General features: G+C 42.7%; 1 protein-coding gene across 1 annotated transcript in view; it reads left to right on the forward strand.

The window, feature by feature from the left end:
* Positions 1 to 19,806, forward strand: part of LOC126234996 (uncharacterized) — a 557,903-nt gene that overhangs the window by 215,563 nt on the left and 322,534 nt on the right. The gene's annotated exons all lie outside the window — the stretch shown is intronic.

Below are 19,806 nucleotides of genomic sequence, written 5' to 3' on the forward strand. Positions count from 1 at the left end.
GGTGGGGGTGAGAGGAGTTACTGTTTATTATTCACCCACACCAATATAAATACCCGTCTGTCTCACTTTTAATGAGCTACACAACCCAAACATTTTAAAAATAATATGTTATGAATATTTTATTAAAATAGGTCATATAATTTCTTTACATCAATACTCAGTAATACTTTCATCCTCAACCGTCTTTACTACTTCAAGTCTCAAGGCTATCCGTTCTTCTTCTTCTACGGCATCCCTTTTCTCTGGTCTAGTGCTCCCTCGAAACTCTCAACAACCTCTAGTACTTTCAAGTTAGGTAGGTCTCATCTCCTTAATATCCTATATTTTTGCAGTTTCTTCAATTTTAATCTGCAGTTCATAACCAATAAATTGTGGTCAGATTTCACATATGCCCCTGGAAATGTCTTACAATTTAAATCTGGTTCCTAAATCTCTGTCTTTGCATTATACAGGGTGGTCCATTGATCGTGACCGGGCCTAATATCTCACGAAATAAGCGTCAAACTAAAAAACTACAAACAACGAAACTTGTCTAGCTTGAAGGGGGAAACCAGATGGCGCTATGGTTGGCCCGCCAGATGGCGCTGCCATAGGTCAAACCGATATCAACTGCGTTTTTTTTTAAATAGGAACCCCCATTTTTTATCACATATTCGTGTAGTACGTAAAGAAATATGAATGTTTTAGTTGGACCACTTTTTTCGCTTTTTGATAAATGGCGCTGTTATAGTCACAAACATATGGCTCACAATTTTAGACGAAGAGTTGGTAACAGGTAGGTTTTTTAAATTGAAATACAGAACGTAGGTACGTTTGAACATTTTATTTCGGTTGTTCCAATGTGATACATGTACCTTTGTGAACTTGTCTGAGAACGCATGCTGTTACAGCGTGATTACCTTTAAATACCACATTAATGCAATAAATGCTCAAAATGATGTCCGTCAACCTCAATGCATATGGCAATACGTGTAACGACATTCCTCTCAACAGCGAGTAGATCGCCTTCCGTAGTGTTCGCACATGCATTGACAATGCGCTGACGCATGTTGTCAGGTGTTGTCGGTGGATCGCGATAGCAAATATCCTTCAACTTCCCCACAGAAAGAAATCCGGGGACGTCAGATCCGGTGAACGTGCAGGCCAGGGTATGGTGCTTCGACGACCAATCCACCTGTCATGAAATATGCTATTCAATACCGCTTCAACCGCACGCGAGCTATGTGCCGGACATCCATCATGTTGGAAGTACATCGCCATTCTGTCAAGCAGTGAAACATCTTGTAGTAACATCGGTAGAACATTACGTAGGAGATCAACATACATTGCACCATTTAGTTGCCATCGATAAAATGGGGGCCAATTATCCTTCCTCCCATAATGCCGCACTATACATTAACATGCCAAGATCGTTGATGTTCCACTTGTTGCAGCCATCGTGGATTTTCCGTTGACCAATAGTGCATATTATGCCGATTTACGTTACCGCTGTTGGTGAATGACGCTTCGTCGCTATATAGAATGCGTGCAAAAAATCTGTCATCGTCCCGTAATTTCTCTTGTGCCCAGTAGCAGAACTGTACACGACGTTCAAAGTCGTCGCCATGCAATTCCTGGGGCATAGAAATATGGTACGGGTGCAGTCGATGTTGATGTAGCATTCTCAACACCGACGTTTTTGAGATTCCCGATTCTCGCGCAATTTGTCAGCTACTAATGTGCGAATTAGCCGCGACAGCAGCTAAAACACGTACTAGGGCATCATCATTTGTTGCAGGTCGTGGTTGACGTTTCACATGTGGCTGAACACTTCGTGTTTCCTTAAATAACGTAACTATCCGGCGAGCAGTCCGGACACTTGGATGATGTCGTCCAGGATACCGAGCAGCATACATAGCACACGCCCGTTGGGCATTTCGATCACAATAGCCATACATCAACACGATATCGACCTTTTCCGCAATTGGTAAACGGTCCATTTTAACACGGGTAATGTACCACGAAGCAAATACCGTCCGCACTGGCGGAATGTTACATGATACCACGTACGTACACGTTTGTGACTATTACAGCGCCATGTATCATAAAGCGTAAAAAGTGGTCCAACTAAAACATTCATATTTCTTTACGTACTAGTCAAATATGTAGTAAAAAATGGGGTTCCTATTTAAAAAAACACAGTTGATATTGGTTTGACCTATGGCAGCGCCATCTAGCGGGCCAACCATAGCGCCATCTGGTTTCCCCCTTCAAGCTAGACGAGTTTCGTTCTGTGTAGTTTTTTCGTTTGATGCTTATTTCGTGAGATATTTGGCCCGGTCACTATCAATGGACCACCCTGTTTAATCAGTCTTAAACCTTCCGGTGTCTCCAACCTTCTTTCGTGACTCTTAAACCAGCCGTTAGCGATAGTTAAATTGGGCTTTGTGCTAAATTCCACCAGGCGCGTACCTCTTTCATTCTTTTCCCCCAGTCCATGTTCAACTACAATTTTTCCTTCTCTTCGTTTCCTGCTGTCGAATTCCAATCCCTTATCACAATTAAATTTTCGTATCCCTTAACTAACTGAATAATTTATTTTATCTCATCGTACATTTCTCCAATTTCTTCATCATCTGTGGAGCTAATTGGCATATAAACTTGTAGTACTGTCACCCATGTTTTTCAGCTGGAAACTGTATTGAACTTTTAATTCATACGTCCATTGTACTACTGTGGTGGGTGTGGGCTTAGTGTCGATGTTCGATATGACAAAGCGTTCACTATGCTGCTTATAATAGCTCACCCGCATTTCTGTTTTCTTATTCATTATTAAACCTACTCCTGCATTGCCCCTTTCTGATTTTGTATTTATAACCTTGTCTTCACCTGATCAGAAGTCTTGTTCCTCCTGAAACCGAATTTCACTGATTCGCAATATATCGATTTTCAGTCTATCCATTTTCCTTTTTAAATTTTCTAACCAGCCTGCCCGATTAAAGGATCTATCATTCCACTAGCCAATCCGTAGCTCTTGATGGCGATATTTTACCCAAGGGGATGCCATCATCATTTAACCATAAAGTAGAGCTGCATGTTCTCGGGAAAAGTTACTGGTGTAGTTTTCCCTTGCTCTCAGCCGTTCTCGTTGATGCTACAAGACCAAATCAGTCAAGAACCCAAACCATTGCCCCTGCAACTATTGGAAAGGCTGACCACCCAAACCGTTGACCCTGCAACTACGGAAAAGACTGATGCCCCTCTTTAGGAACCACACGTTTGCCCGGCTTCCAAACAGATACCGCTCCGTTGTGTTTGCACCTATGGTGTGGCGGTTTGTATCGCTTGGGGATGCAAGCCTTCCCACCACCGGCATATTGAAGGGGGGAGGGCGGGGGGGGGGGCTTCGGCAGAACTTCAAAGAAATTACAGTTCAGATAAATACAACAGGTGAAAAGCATTTGTCCCAAGATTTGTGAAGTATGTGTCGCACCCAAGTTTAAAGAATTACAGCGTTGCGGAGTGTTAGTCTTTATGTTATTGATGCCTTGTGGTGCATGGTTCTTAAAGTACCTGTGGTTTGTCGGTCCTACGTGTAGACTCTTGAGAGGTGTCAAATTCATCGTTTGCAGAGGGTACGGGCAACCTGGGAATGGGTACCTTTCTTTGTCGGAATCTCAAACGAAACTTTTAATTTCTTTAGAATTTCCTCCCATTTTCGGTACTCTAGTTTCGACGGTACTGTATTATTCGGAAGGTAGCTGAAAACTTTGGAAATTAATGTAGAGGGTGTCGCAGAAGGAATGGCAGATATTCAGGGATGCGACGGAACGATCATTCGAAGCAAAGAAAATGAAATGCCTACCTTAGCTATGAGCACTACTTCATCTTCGATACTGTGAAAAAAATCTCTTCTACTGCAACCTCTTTGCTTTCCATATTTTGGGAGGAGTTTTTGTAGACCGAAACAAGAAAACATATCTAATAAACTTAGGTTCTAAACTGCATACCTTAAGAACTAAGAGCAGTTGTGTCTATGGAATATCGCCTCAGTTGTGCGACTGAATTCGTGATTTCCTGCCAGAAAGGGCACAGTTCGTAGTAAAATAGGGAAAGTCGTCGAGTAAAACAGAAGTAATATTCGGCGTTCCTTCAACGAAGTGTTATAGGCCTTCTATTGTTCTTGGCTATATTAACGACTTAGGAGACAATCTGAGTAATCCTATTAGATTGTTTGCAGATGATGCTGTCATATACCGTCTTGTAAAGTGATCAGATCACCAAAACGAATTGCAAAATTTTTTAGATAAGATATCTATATGGGGTGAAAAGTGGCAATTGACCCTGAATAGAGAAAAGTGTGAAGTTATTCACATGAGTACTAGAAGAAATCAGCTAAATTTCGTTTACGTGGTAAGTCACACAAATCCCTAAATACTTAGGGATTGCAAGTACAAATAATGTAAATTGGAACGATCACACAGATAATGTTGTGGGTAAAGCAAACCAAAGACTGCGATTCATTGGCAGAATACTTAGAAGGTGCAACAGGTCTACTAAAGAGACTGCTTACACCACGCTAGTCCGCCGTATTCTGGAGTATTGCTATGTGGTGTGGGATCCGCATCAGGTGGGACTGACGGATGACATCGAAAAAGTGCAAAGAAGGGCAGCTCGTTTTGTACTATCGCGAAATAGGGGAGATAGTGCCATAGACATGATAAGTGAATTGGAGTGGCAATAATTAAAACAAAGACTTTTTCGTTGCGACGGGATCTTCTCATGAAATTTCAATCACCAATTTTCTCCTCCGATTGCGAAACCATTCTTTTGGCACCCACTTACATAAGGAGAAATGATCATCAGTACAAAGTAAGAGAAATTAGGGCTCGCACAGGAAAATTTTAGTGCTCGATTTTCCCGCGTGCCGTTCGGGAGTGGAACAGTAGAGAGACAGCTTGAAGGTGGTTCATTGAACCCTCTGCCAGGCACTTTATCGTGAATAGCTGAGTTATCACTTAGCCGTAGATGTAGATCAGTAGAAGAAATGTCGAAAAGAACCGTTGTGCAGAGCGACAGTTATGTAATTCAAACAGGAAGGCTGTCAGCAGTCTTCGCGACCGAATCTGTACTTCATTAGTCAATAAAGAAAAGATTTAATTGCGGCAGATTGCTGAGTTACTTCCATTTTGAATTAGAAGAGATGTGTTTCAGAGTAACGAAGGTGGACAAGTGCTCACAACTTTCGAGGTGTGGACTATGGAGCCCGTGTTTACTAGACATTTTTTCTTGTTTTGGTCCATACTACCATTTGTTAGAAAAGGGAAAGCAAAGAGACTGCAGTAGAGGAGATTTGTTTCACAGTATCGAAGATACAGCCGTGCTTATAGCTCTTCAAGTATGCATTTTAGAGGCAATATTTAGCAGAGTTATTTTGTTTCGTATGAGCGTTCCTGTCCTATCCCTGAATACTGACCATTCCTCCTCAGACAACCTGTATGTAGGAAGTAGTTTGAGGGAGTGGGGGTGAAAGCGTACGAACTCCCCCATCCACCCACTCTCCCTGGATCTGCGCCTGGTTTGCATTATCAAAAATCGCAAAGTAATTCGAAAATGTGAAAGCAAGTTATATGTGAACACAGAATTATACGACTAAAAAGCTGTGTTGCTTTACCCATCAACATTAAAAAAATTACAGTTTCACAGTAATCACTATATCAAAACTGCTCTCTTCAAGATATCTGGAGTAATTATATATATACACTACTGGCCATTAAAATTGCTACACGACGAAGATGACGTGCTACAGACGCGAAATGTAACCGACAGGAAGAAGATGCCGTGATATGCAAATGATTAGCTTTTCAGAGCATTCACACAAGGTTGGCGCCGGTGGCGACACTTACAACGTGCTGACATGAGGAAAATTTCCAACCGATTTCTCATACACAAACAGCAGTTGACCGGCGTTGCCTGGTGAAACGTTGTTGTGATGCCTCATGTAAGGAGGAGAAATGCGTACCATCACGTTTCCGACTTTGATAAAGGTCGGATTGTAGCCTATCGCGATTGCGGTTTATCGTATCGCGACATTTCTGCTCGCGTTGGTCGAGATCCAATGACTGTTAGCAGAATATGGAATCGGTGGGTTCAGGAGGGTAATACGGAACGCCGTGCTGGAACCGAACGGCCTCGTATCACTAGCAGTCGAGATGACAGGCATCCTATCCGCTTGGCTGTAACGGATCGTGCAGCCACGTCTCGATCCTTGAGTCAACAGATGGGGGCGTTTGCAAGACAACAACCATCTGCACGAACAGTTCGACGACGTTTGCAGCAGCATGGACTATCAGCTCGGAGACAATGGCTGTGGTTACCCTCGACGCTGTATCACAGACAGGAGCGCCTACGATGATGTACTCAACGACGAACCTGGATGCACGAATGGCAAAACGTCATTTTTTCGGATGAATCCAGGTTCTGTTTACAGCATCATGATGGTCGCATCCGTGTTTGGCGACATCGCGGTCAACGCACATTGGAAGCGTGTATTCGTCATCGCCATACTGACGTATCACTCAGCGTGATGGAATGGGGTGCCATTGGTTACACGTCTCGGTCACCTCTTGCTCGCATTGACGGCACTTTGAACACTGGACGTTACATTTCAGATGTGCTACGACCCGTGGCTCTGCCCTTCATCGATCCGTGCGAACCGTACATTTCAGCAGGATAATGCACGACCGCATGTTGCAGGTCCTGTACGGGCCTTTCTGGATACAGAAAATGTTCGACTGTTACCCTTGCCAGCACATTCTCCAGATCTCTCACCAACTGAAAACGTCTGGTCAATGGTGGCCGAGCAACTGGCTCGTCACAATACGCCAGTCACTACTCTTGATGAATTGTGGTATCGTGTTGAAGCTGCATGGGCAGCTGTACCTGTACACGGCATCCAAGCTCTGTTTGACTCAATGACCAGGCGTACCAAGGCCGTTATTACGGCCAAAGGTGGTTGTTTTGGGTACTGCTATATCAGGATCCATGCACCCAAATTGCGTGAAAATGTAATCATATATCAGTTCTTGTATAATATATTTGTCCAATGAATACCCGTTTATCATCTGCATTTCTTCTTGGTGTAGCAATTTTAATGGCCAGTAGTATATATATATATATATATATATATATATATATATATATATATATATATATATATATATGCATATATGGTGCGTGATTTGCTAGTTTCGCCTGTTATGCTAGGAGGCCACTGAGTCGAGTGCGGTACAACGTAACGGGTGTGAAGTGGGCGCGGCCGCCAGCGTTGGCGGATTGGTGTGCACAGTGGGGAGGCTGCGCGCCATAGTAAAGTGCGTGAGAGCTGAGAGAGCGTAATTGAGGCGTGGGCTGGGGCCAGCTGGCGCGCTGCCGCTGACGGCACGGGAAGTCGCCGCGCCGCGGAGGAGGAGCAAGAGAGACGGAGTAGGCTGCTGGGGCAGCAGCAGACCTCTAGCCGAGGAACATCACTTCACCTCATCTCACTGAGCGGGCCACACTACCTCGTCCGAACTGAAAGGGCGAAGGCTCAATTCCGTATTCCGATGACTCTACTGGTAAAATTTTGCTCTGCCGGCTACACAGTCTGGTTTGGCGTACAAAGGTCGCCATCGAACAAAGAAACAGTCATATGTAACTGTGCACGTGTAACGATCCTTAAACGTTGCTACTTAACTTGCGTTGGCCTGTGGTTCATCGATTATGTGGATGCTGCCAATAATGAGAACATCACGAAAATTTCAAGCTTGACAAATTATTTATTGACATCAGCTGATCGACAGAACTGACGTAAGTGCAAAACATTTGACGAAACTGAGCTAAACCGAACTGAACTGCACTGACTCCTGAAGTAAACAAAACTTGACTGACTGCGCACGCAGCATCGCTTTAAATACAATTTTAACAATCGCCACCATTGTTAATTTATTACAAAATGAAACTTACAATTAAAAACAATTTCATCTAACCTAAGTGCTGTTACATTTGTACAGGTTATAAAATGTGTTGTCAAATAACATAATATTTTATCAACATTTTGGCTTATGTGTGAAAATTAATTCACAATCTGATTTCAACAATTATTTTGTTTTTATTTTAATTTCGTAATTAATGACTGTATGGATTTTATTGCTAACATTTGTTAGAAGTATACACATCGTGCTTCGCCAAATTACATAAATTACACACATGTTTTCTCAAATACCGGAATTTCGTAAATTTTGGTGGTGTAACTAATAAGAGGTAAATATCTGCGTAATTTACAAGCATCATTAATTACAATGAATTACATAAAAATTAATAACGAATGAAATTACATTAATGGATAATGATTGTTATTTTCATTTGAACCGTAATGAGGCTTTTGTGTTAGTGAATTTACAGGTTGCAATCATGGTAATTAGAGGCGTTAGTTATTTATACTAACATTTGCACAGCCTCTTAATATCTGTTGCTAAACATTTATTACTTCAATTTCACGATCTGATATTTAATTTGGCATATGTACATATCTTTGTTAATGACAACAATCTATTCACAATCACGAGAATGTACGCCATTCCACAATGTTATATATGTATTTACAAAGAAGAATAGGTTTTTGGGCGAACTGAACTGAACAATACCTATAAAAATACTCATAAAAGGCCATAGGAAGCACTGAATCGTATGATAAATACAGAGACGCATATAAAAAAGGTGGATTGGACAGTTTCTAATGTTCTGGGGGGAGACTGTTGCATAATAAGTGGAAGACTCCAAGGGATAGCTCCAGTTTCCTACTCGGAAAGGCTTTCTTCCATCGCGTATAATGGCCAGTTTTCAGTGCGGTGTATCAGCGTTTTGCTTCAAGTATTTTTGTTGAGTGAATTTAGGTGACTGTAATGTGTGTGTGTGTGTGTGTGTGTGTGTGTGTGTGTGTGTGTGAGTACATTGTGGTTTCAACACTGCGCTCTCTATGCAATCCGCAGGATTGTGCACGTCTGCCATCGTGACAGCCCGCCTCCAGAACGCCGCTTGGCTATAGGATTACACAATCTTCCGCCTGCTGTCGACCCTGAAAGGATCCATACACGTGGCGTAGCTTTTCCTATCGCATTTCAGCTTCAAATGTCGGCGACTTCAGTGTTACCGGATGTAAAAGGCAAAGGATTTGCCTTTTAAATCCGGTAACCAGATATATCCGAAGTCTTATATACACACTGGGTGTCCCCCCTAAGAGTTGTCAGGCGAATTTCGCTTGTGTTTCGCCAGATAGTAGTAATTTCGTTTTGCCTGTTTGTAGCTGATTTAAAGCGACACCCAGTGTCGACGAACATCGTCGTTCTGTTTCCCATTACAAATAAAATAAGTTTTAAAGCAGAATGTTGCGGTCCCATTCGACAGAGCGCTCCAAAAGTAGTCCAGTGCGATATTTGTTTTATCGATGTGTGTTAACACGGTCAGTGAAACACGAAGAATAACCCGCATAACAGCAGCGACGGTACTGCGCTGCGTTGCGTTGTTCAACGGTTATTCTTTGTGTTTTACTGCCCGTGTTAACACGCATCGATAAAACAAATATCGCACTGGACTACTTTTGGAGCGCTCTGTCGAATGGGACCGTAATATCCTGCTTTAAAACTTATTTTATTTGTAACAGGAGACAAAACGACGATGTTCGTAGACACTGGGCGTCGCATTAAAGCGCGATGAGCAGTATTTGATTAGGCTGACTCCAGCTACAAACAGCAAAACGGACATTGCTACTGTCTGACGAAACACAAGCAAATTTCGCCTAACTGATAATAGGGAGTCGGCCTCGGTGGCCGAGCGGTTCTACGCGCTTCAGTCCGGAACCGCGCGACTGCTACTGTCGCAGGTTCGAATACTGCCTCGGGCTTGGATGTGTATGATGACCTTAGGTTAGTTAGGTCTAGGTAGTTCTACGTTCTATGAGGACAGTTGACCACAGATGTTAAGTCCCATAGTGCTCAGAGCCATTTGAACCATAATAGGGCACCCTGTATGTACTTCTGTTTCTCCTCCTTCATACGGCTCTGGACTGCTTCGACGGATTTCAACGAAACTTGGCACACATACGGCTTGGTATCAGCATCTTCACACACGAACACAAACACACACACACACTTTTCATTTCTAATACTGTAAGTAGGCTGTTTAGGTTTTTATGATGGTAACGTCACCTAGCGCTCTATATGAAAATCACTGACTGTGCTGTGTGCAGTATGTGTGTGGCTGGTTTGCATTGTTGGAATTTGCTATTGTAGTGTTGGGCAGTTGGATGTGAACAGCGCGTAGCGCTGCGCAGTTGGTTCAAAATGGTTCAAATGGCTCTGCGCACTATGGGACTTGACAGCTGTGGTCATCAGTCCCCTAGAACTTAGAACTACTTAAACCTAACTAACCTAAGGACATCACACACGTCCATGCCCGAGGCAGGATTCGAACCTGCGACCGTAGCAGTCGCGCGGTTCCGGACTGCGCGCCTAGAACCGCGAGACCACCGCGGCCGGCGCTGCGCAGTTGGAGGTGAGCCGCCAGCAGTGGTGGATGTGGGGAGAGAAATGGCAGAATTTTGAGAGCGGACGATCTGGACGTGTGTCCATCAGAAAGAGTAAATTTGAATGTTTGATATCATGAACTGATATATATATATATATATATATATATATATATATATATATATATATATATATATATATATGATGATGACTTTGGAACATTATTAAGGTAAATACATTGTTTGTTCTCTATCAAAATCTTTCATTTGCTGACTATGCCTATCAGTAGTTAGTGCCTTCAGTAGCTAGAATCTTTTATTTAGCTGCCAGTATTGGCGCTCGCTGTGTTGCAGTAGTTCGAGTAACGAAGATTTTTGTGAGGTAAGTCATTCATGAAAGGTATAGGTTATTGTTAGTCAGGGCCATTCTTTTGTAGGGATTTTTGAAATCAGATTGCGTTGCGCTAAAAATATTGTGTGTCAGGTTATTCATGATGAGAATAAGTAAAGAGAGAAATGTCTGTAACGTTCAGTTCTGCTCAGCTGTGTGAAAATCAAATAATGTAAGAGGTTTATCAGCACAGTCATTCATAAATTTTTCTAAGGGGACGTTACAATACCTATAAGATAGGGGTAAATATGCAGTCGGGTAACATCGGTAAACGGCTACATACGAAACGGGAGTCCCTTGCTCTCTACATCTACGTGCATACACCACAAGCCATCATTTCGTTTCCTCTTCCACTAGGAACAGAGCGAGAGAAAAATGACTGTCTATATGTTTTCGTAAGGGCACTACTTTCTCTTATCTTCGTGGTGCTTACGCGAAATGTTTGTCGAAGGCAGTAGAATCGCTCTGCAGTCAGCTTCAGATACCACTTTTGTGAGAAGAACGTCGTCTCCCTCCAGGGATTCCCATTTGAGCTCACGAAGCATCTCCGCAATACTCGCTGGTTGTCCGAACCTACCGGTCACAAGCCTAGCAAAACAATTGGAAATTTGTGGTAATTTTCTATGGGACCAAACTGCTGCACAAATCTAGCAGGGCGCCTCTAAATTGCTTCGATGTCTTCCCTTAATCTGACCTGGTGGAAATCCCAAATACTCGATCAGTAGTCAAGAACGAGTCCCACTAGTGTTCTATATGTCGTCTCCTTTATACGTGAACACTTCCTAAAATTCTCTCAATAAACTGAAGTCGACCATTCGCCTTCCCTACTACTGTCCTTACGTGTTCGTTCCATTTCATATCGCTTTGCAACGTTACGCCTAGATGTTTAATCGATATCACGGTATCAGGCAGCACACTACTAATGCTGTATTCATATATATTTCCAATAACTTAGATTTGTTTTCATTTAGAGCAGACTGCCATTCAACACACCAACTAAAAATTTCGTCTAAGTCACCTTGTACACTCCTACAGTCACTCAACGACGACCCCTTCCCGTATTCTACAGCGTCGTCAGCCAACAACCGTAGATTGCTGCCCACCCTGTCCGTCAGACCACTTATGTATACATAGAATAATAGCGGTGCTATCACTCTTCCCTGTGCATTCCTGACGATAATGAACGCTCGCCGTTGGGAACAACGTACTGGATTCTATTATTTAGGAAGTCTCTGAGCTACTCACATATCTGGAAGCTTATTCCGCATGCTCGTACCTTCGTAAACAATCTTCAGTGGGGCACTGGGTCCAATGTTGTTCGGAAGTCTGTTGTTGTTGTTGTTGTGGTCTTCAGTCCTGAGACTGGTTTGATACAGCTCTCCATGCTACTCTATCCTGTGCAAGCTTCTTCATCTCCCAGTACCTACTGCAACCTACATCCTTCTGAATCTGTCTAATTTATTTATCTCTTGGTATCCCTCTACGACTTTTACCCTCCACGCTGCCCTCCAAGGCTAAATTCGTGATCCCTTGATGCCTCAGAATATGCCCTACCAACGGATCCCTTCTACTAATCAAGTTGTGCCACAAACTTCTCTTCTCCCCAATTCTATTCAATACTTCCTCATTAGTTATGTGATCTACCCATCTAATCTTCAGCATTCATCTGTAGCACCACATTTCGAAAGCTTCTATTCTCTTCTTGTCCAAACTATTTATCGTCCATGTTTCACTTCCATACATGGCTACATTCCATACAAATACTTTCAGAAATGACTTCCTGACACTTAAATCAATTCTCGATGTTAAAAAATTTCTCTTCTTCAGAAACGCTTTCCTTGCCATTGCCAGTCTACATTTTATATCCTCTCTACTTCGACCATCATCAGTTACTTTGCTCCCCAAATAGCAAAACTCCTTTACTACTTTAAGTGTCTCATTTCCTAATCTAATTCCCTCAGCATCACCCGACTTAATTCGACTACATTCCATTATCTTCGTTTTGCTTTTGTTAATGTTCATCTCATATACTCCTTTCAAGACACTGTCCATTCCATTCAACTGCTCTTCCAAGTCCTTTGCTGTCTCTGACAGAATTACAGTGTCATCGGCGAACCTCAAAGTTTTTATTTCTTCTCCATGGATTTTAATACCTATTCCGAATTTTTCTTTTGTTTCCTTTACTGCTTGCTCAATAAACAGATTGAATAACATCGGGGATAGGCTACAACCCTGTCTTACTCCCTTCCCAACCACGGCTTCCCTTTCATGTCCCTCGACTCTTATAACTGCCATCTGGTTTCTGTACAAATTGTAAATAGCCTTCCGCTCCCTATATTTTACCCCTGCCACCTTTAGAATTTGAAAGAGAGTATTCCAATCAACATTGTCAAAAGCTTTCTCTAAGTCTACACATGCTAGAAACGTAGGTTTGCCTTTCCTTAATCTTTCTTCTAAGATAAGTCGTAAGGTCAGTATTGCCTCACGTGTTCCAGTGTTTCTACGCAATCCAAACTGATCTTCCCCGAGGTCGGCTTCTACTAGTTTTTCCATTCGTCTGTAAAGAATTCGTGTTAGTATTTTGCAGCTGTGGCTTATTAAACTGATAGTTCAGTAATTTTCACATCTGTCAACACCTGCTTTCTTTGGTATTGGAATTATTATATTCTTCTTGAAGTCTGAGGGTATTTCGCCTGTCTCATACATCTTGCTCACCAGATGGTAGAGTTTTGTCAGGACTGGCTCTCCCAAGGCCGTCAGTAGTTCCAATGGAATGCTGTCTACTCCCGGGGCCTTGTTTCGACTCAGGTCTTTCAGTGCTCTGTCAAACTCTTCACGCAGTATCGTATCTCCCATTTCATCTTCATCTACATCCTCTTCCATTTCCATAATATTGTCCTCAAGTACATCGCCCTTGTATAGACCCTCTATATACTCCTTCCACCTTTCTGCTTTCCTTTCTTTGCTTAGAACTGGATTTCCATCTGAGCTCTTGATATTCATACAAGTCGTTCTCTTATCTCCAAAGGTCTCTTTAATTTTCCTGTAGGCAGTATCTATCTTACCCCTAGTGAGATAAGCCTCTACATCCTTACATTTGTCCTCTAGCCATCCCTGCTTAGCCATTTTGCACTTCCTGTCGATCTAATTTTTGAGACGTTTGTATTCCTTTTTGCCTGCTTCATTTACTGCATTTTTATATTTTCTCCTTTCATCAATTAAATTCAATATTTCTTCTGTTACCCAAGGATTTCTACTAGCCCTCGTCTTTTTACCTACTTGATCCTCTGCTGCCTTCACTACTTCATCCCTCAAAGCTACCCATTCTTCTTCTACTGTATTTCTTTCCCCCATTCCTGTCAATTGTTCCCTTATGCTCTCCCTGAAACTCTGTACAACCACTGGTTCTTTCAGTTTACCCAGGTCCCATTTCTTTAAATTCCCACCTTTTTGCAGTTTCTTCAGTTTTAATCTACAGTTCATAACCAATAGATTGTGGTCAGAGTCCACATCTGCCCCTGGAAATGTCTTACAATTTAAAACCTGGTTCCTAAATCTCTGTCTTACCATTATATAATCTATCTGATACCTTTTAGTATCTCCAGGGTTCTTCCATGTATACAACCTTCTTTCATGATTCTTAAACCAAGTGTTAGCTATGATTACGTTGTGCTCTGTGCAAAATTCTACCAGGCGGCTTCCTCTTTCATTTCTTAGCCCCAATCCATATTCAGCTAGTATGTTTCCTTCTATCCCTTTTCCTACACTCGAATTCCAGTCACCCATGACTATTAAATTTTCGTCTCCCTTCACTACCTGAATAATTTCTTTTATTTCATCATACATTTCTCCAATTTCTTCGTCATCTGCAGAGCTAGTTGGCATATAAACTTGTACTACTGTAGTAGGTGTGGGTTTCGTATCTATCTTGGCCACAATAATGCGGTCACTATGCTGTTTGTAGTAGCTTACCCGCATTCCTATTTATTAATAAACCTACTCCTGCATTACCCCTATTTGATTTGGTGTTTATAACCCTGTAGTCACCTGACCAGAAGTCTTGTTCCTCCTGCCACCGAACTTCACTAATTCCCACTATATCTAACTTTAACCTATCCATTTCCCTTTTTAAATTTTCTAACCTACCTGCCCGATTAAGGGATCTGACATTCCACGCTCCGATCCGTAGAACGCCAGTTTTCCTTCTCCTGATAACGACATCCTCTTGTGTAGTCCCCGCCCGGAGATCCGAATGGGGGACTATTTTACCTCCGGAATATTTTACCCAAGAGGACGCCATCATCATTTAATCATACAGTAAAGCTGCATGCCCTCGGAAAAAATTACGGCTGTAGTTTCCCCTTGCTTTCAGCCGTTCACAGTACCACAACAGCAAGGCCGTTTTGGTTAGTGTTACAAGGCCAGATCAGTCAATCATCCAGACTGTTGCCCCTGCAACTACTGAAAAGGCTGCTGCCCCTCTTCAGGAACCACACGTTTGTCTGGCCTCTCAACAGATACCCCTCCATTGTGGTTGCACCTACGGTACGGCTATCTGTATCTCTGAGGCACGCAAGCCTCCCCACCAACGGCAAGGTCCATGGTTCATGGGGGGGGGATGTGAAATCAACCTGGCGAAGAGTTCTCGGGCTTCCAGCCGGGTGGCGGTGTCTTCAAACTGCGACGTTTCGACGAGTGACATACTCATCATCTTCTGGGGAAGTGAAATCAACCTGTTGCCTTTCATCCATTGCTTGCAGGTTTTCGTGCGAGCAATGCTTTCTAAATCCGTGCTGATTTGTGGATGGACGCTTGAAATTTATTATACTGGAACTGGGAATATGTTCAAGAATCCTGCAGGAAACCGGTGTTAAGGATATGGTCTATAATTCTGCGGGTCCTTTCGTTTACCCTTCTTACATACAGGAGCCACGTAAGCCTTTCCCAGTCGCTTGGAAGTTTGCGATGGGCGAGAGATTCGCGATAAATGCAAGCAAAGTTAGGGGCCAAAGCCGTACAGTACTCTCAGTGAAACCAAACTGAAATTCCATACGGACTTACCGAGTTATTTGTTTTCAACTCTTTCAGTTGCTTCTCTACGCCATGGATACCTGTCACTGTGTTCTCCATACGGGTGTCTGCGACAGTCAAACGAAGGTATGCTTGTAGGATCCTCCTGCGTGAATGATTTCTTAAACGCGAGATTTAAAACGTGATTTTTGGTTTTGCCCTCTTCTGTTGCCACACGAGACTGGTCAAGGAGTGACCTGATAGAAGCCTTCGATCCATTTAGCGATTTTACGTAAGAGCAGAATTTTCTTGGGTTCTCGGCAAGATATGTTGCTGAAGTATGACAGTGCAAGTTGTTGTATGCTTCGCGCATCGATTTTTCTACAGACGCATGAATTTCCGCCACCTTTTGCCTGTCGCCAAGGGCGCTTTCTTTTTAATCCGAGAGTGCAAGAGTTTTTGCTTGCTCAGCATTTTCCGAATTATGTTATTAAACCACGGTGGTTCTTTTACGTCCTTAATACACTTAATCCGCAAATAATTGTCCGGAAGCGATTTACAATTCTTTTAAACTTTTCTCACAATTCCTCCACCTCCATCATGCTGGAACTAAATGATGTCCACTCATTGTCTAAGTGGGATACTAACATCTGCTTATCTCCTCTTACCAGCATAACTATTCTCCTAATCTTCTTGGTGAATTTATTAACTGTAGTAATCATCATTCCTGTGATGACATCATGATCACTATTCCATGTCACTGTACTGACTGTTGACGAGTAGCTACAAGGTCCAAAATATTTCCATCTCGTGTGGGTTGTCTAAGTAGCTGCTCAACACAGTTTCCAGAAAAGGTGTTCATAACTACTTCATAAGACTGTCTGCCCATACCACCTGCAATGAATCCACGGAGGTCTCAGTCGATACTTGGTAAAGTCATTCCCAACTAATATTACATGATCGGGGTATTTCCGCGCCAGTGAGTTATACTTTGAATAATTATACAACTGTTGCGGTGGAATAGAGTGGCTGGTAAAAAATTCGATATTTCAGTTCGCTTGGATCTGTTAACGCGTCCAGAAAACTTACCTATTAAACTCAAATTCGACCTCGATGGAGGCGATGTTTTAATCAATTGCACTGAACACTTCCTCTCGTATGGTGACTAATCTGTCTTTCCGATATACGTTCGACGACTCGCTAAATATTTCGGAGCATTCTACTTCGGGTTTCAGCAAGCTTTCAGTTCCAAGAATAATCTGAGCAAGAGAAAATTCCTGGAGGATAGTAAATTCGGGAACTTTCGACAGTTTACTGTTACAATTTTAACACTCGAATGTCTCTTTTGTATGTAATATGACTTCTGGTTATCACATTTAGCATTCAACCGCGATTTTTATATATATTTTAACAACGCGTTTCGAGAGACAATGCTCTCATCATCAGGTTGTAAAATCTATGTCGCGAAATTAAACGTACTAAAAAGACAAAATACCATCACCAATAGTTGGTGGGTCCATAGAGTAAAAAAGAATTAAAAGTATATTGGACTGTGGGTCCTCGTCTTACCCACAGTCCAATATACTTTTAATTCTTTTTTACTCTATGGACCCACCAACTATTGGTGATGGTATTTTGTCTTTTTAGTACGTTTAATTTCGCGACATAGATTTTACAACCTGATGATGAGAGCATTGTCTCTCGAAACGCGTTGTTAAAATATATATAAAAATCGCGGTTGAATGCTAAATGTGATAACCAGTATAACGACAACTGCTACCTCGACTCCATAATGGATTATATCAAATAATATGACTTCTCTCTCAGCGTATCGACTGGCGAGTGTTCATCAGAGGATCTCAAACTACCGCCTAACCTAAAAAGTCATGTGCACTCCACAAGTACTCCTCTAACCAAGTAGCTGTTCCCTTTATGTAGTGCACCCCTGACATATCAGGGGGAGTCCTAAACCTCCACCTCATAATGCCGGTCCAGAAATCTGCAGCCAAGACCGTTAAAGAATCGACGGAGCCTTTCCTTGAGACCCTCCACTCGGCTCCAAACCTAAGGACACTGTGAGACACAGTCCGACTCGGGTATTTGCCCCCTGCGCTTTCAAGCGTCCGAATGCGAAAGAACTACACTGATCAGCCAGAACATCATGACCACCGATCTATTGCCGACAAAACCTGTCCAGGCAATAGCAGCGTTAGCTGGCGAGGAATGACTGTTAGTCAGACACACGAACGGTGCATGTAGTATCAGTGAGGTTGCTGTCCGTGTGTAGAATGGGGAAGGTACGCGAATCATCAGACTTAGAACGAGGGCAGATTGTGATGGACCAGAGGCTCGGGGCGAGCAAGTCGGAAACTGCACGACTTGCCGGGTGTTCGAGGAGTGCTGTGGTGAATGTCTTCAACACGTGGCGAAACCAAGGTGAAACCACGTCCAGACATAGTGGGATTTGGTGACCACCACTCATTGCAGATTGTAACCTCCCCACAAAAATATATATATAAAAAAAACATATGAACAAGATGTAACCTCCCCTCGGAAATAATAATTAAATGAATTTTTAAATATTGTAACCTCTGAACAAAATTGGCTCCCATTTATAATCTCTGTGCAGAAATGCATTCACATTTAATGTAACCACAAAACTCAATTCCTAAACCCGGAAATAATAAAAAAATTCTGTAACCTGGTAAATTTTATGACGACAGCAACGCTGCGCCACGGCCCTGTATTCTGAATAAAAAAACAAAAATTCTTACCTCAATAAAACTGCGAATATATCTGCTCTTACCTAAAAATTTTTCGGCAGAGCTCCGTGCAATGCTGGCCTATGCTTTGTGACTCGTGAAAGGAATTAATTATTCATTGGATAAAATCTTTAAATTGAAATGAATGCTTTTTTTTAAAAAAAATTACTTTATATTATAAAAATTATTATTGGGGCATTTTTTTGAAAGAAATTAAATGACAGTTAACATACATTATTAGATATGCGCAAGGCTGCTTCTTTACCTTCTACAATAATACTCATCCTCCAGAGTCCCGACCAGAGCAGACTGCACACAAGCGCATACACGCGCTGACTACTGCAGACTACTCAAGACTACTGTACACTACTGAAGACTAATACAGACTGATGCCGACTAGTGCATACTAGCACAGACTACTGCCGACAAGCGACAGGCAACAACTAACTACGTACTGCTCTCTGGTCAGAGACTCTCCTAAGTCTTGCCTGTTGCAGGTAGCGCATACCTCTTACAAGATGTCGAACGTCATAGGTTGGGCAGACTGGTAAAACAGTAGAGGCGGCGAGCTGTGGCGGAACTAACATCGACTTTAATGCTGGGCAGAGTACAAGCGTGTCTGAACACACAGTGCACCGAACACTCCTAACGATAGGCCTCTGTAGACGACGACCCATGCATGTGTCAATGTTAACACGACGACATCGGCAACTACGACTGAAATGGGCACCAGACTTTCGGCACTGGATGTTGGCGCAGTGGCAGAGCGTTGCATGGTGTGATGAATCCCGATACCTCCTCCGTCATACCTACGGGAGGACTCGAATCCGTCGTCTTCCAGGGGAACAGCTCGTTGAAACCTGTACTGCGGAACGAAAACAAGCTGGCGGTGATTCCATTACGCTCAGGGGAACATTCACAAGGGCATCCACGGGTCCAGTGGAGGTCGTACAATGCACCATGACGGCCAAGAAGTATCGTACTCTGATTGCAGACCACATTCATCTCTTCAAGCGACCATGGTTACCGACGGTAGTGACATTTTTCAAGAAGATAATGCGCCATGTTACAAGGCAGGAATGTGATGGAGTGGTTCGAGGAAC

Source organism: Schistocerca nitens, chromosome 2, assembly GCF_023898315.1.
Source record: "Schistocerca nitens isolate TAMUIC-IGC-003100 chromosome 2, iqSchNite1.1, whole genome shotgun sequence".
Lineage (NCBI taxonomy): Eukaryota > Metazoa > Arthropoda > Insecta > Orthoptera > Acrididae > Schistocerca > Schistocerca nitens.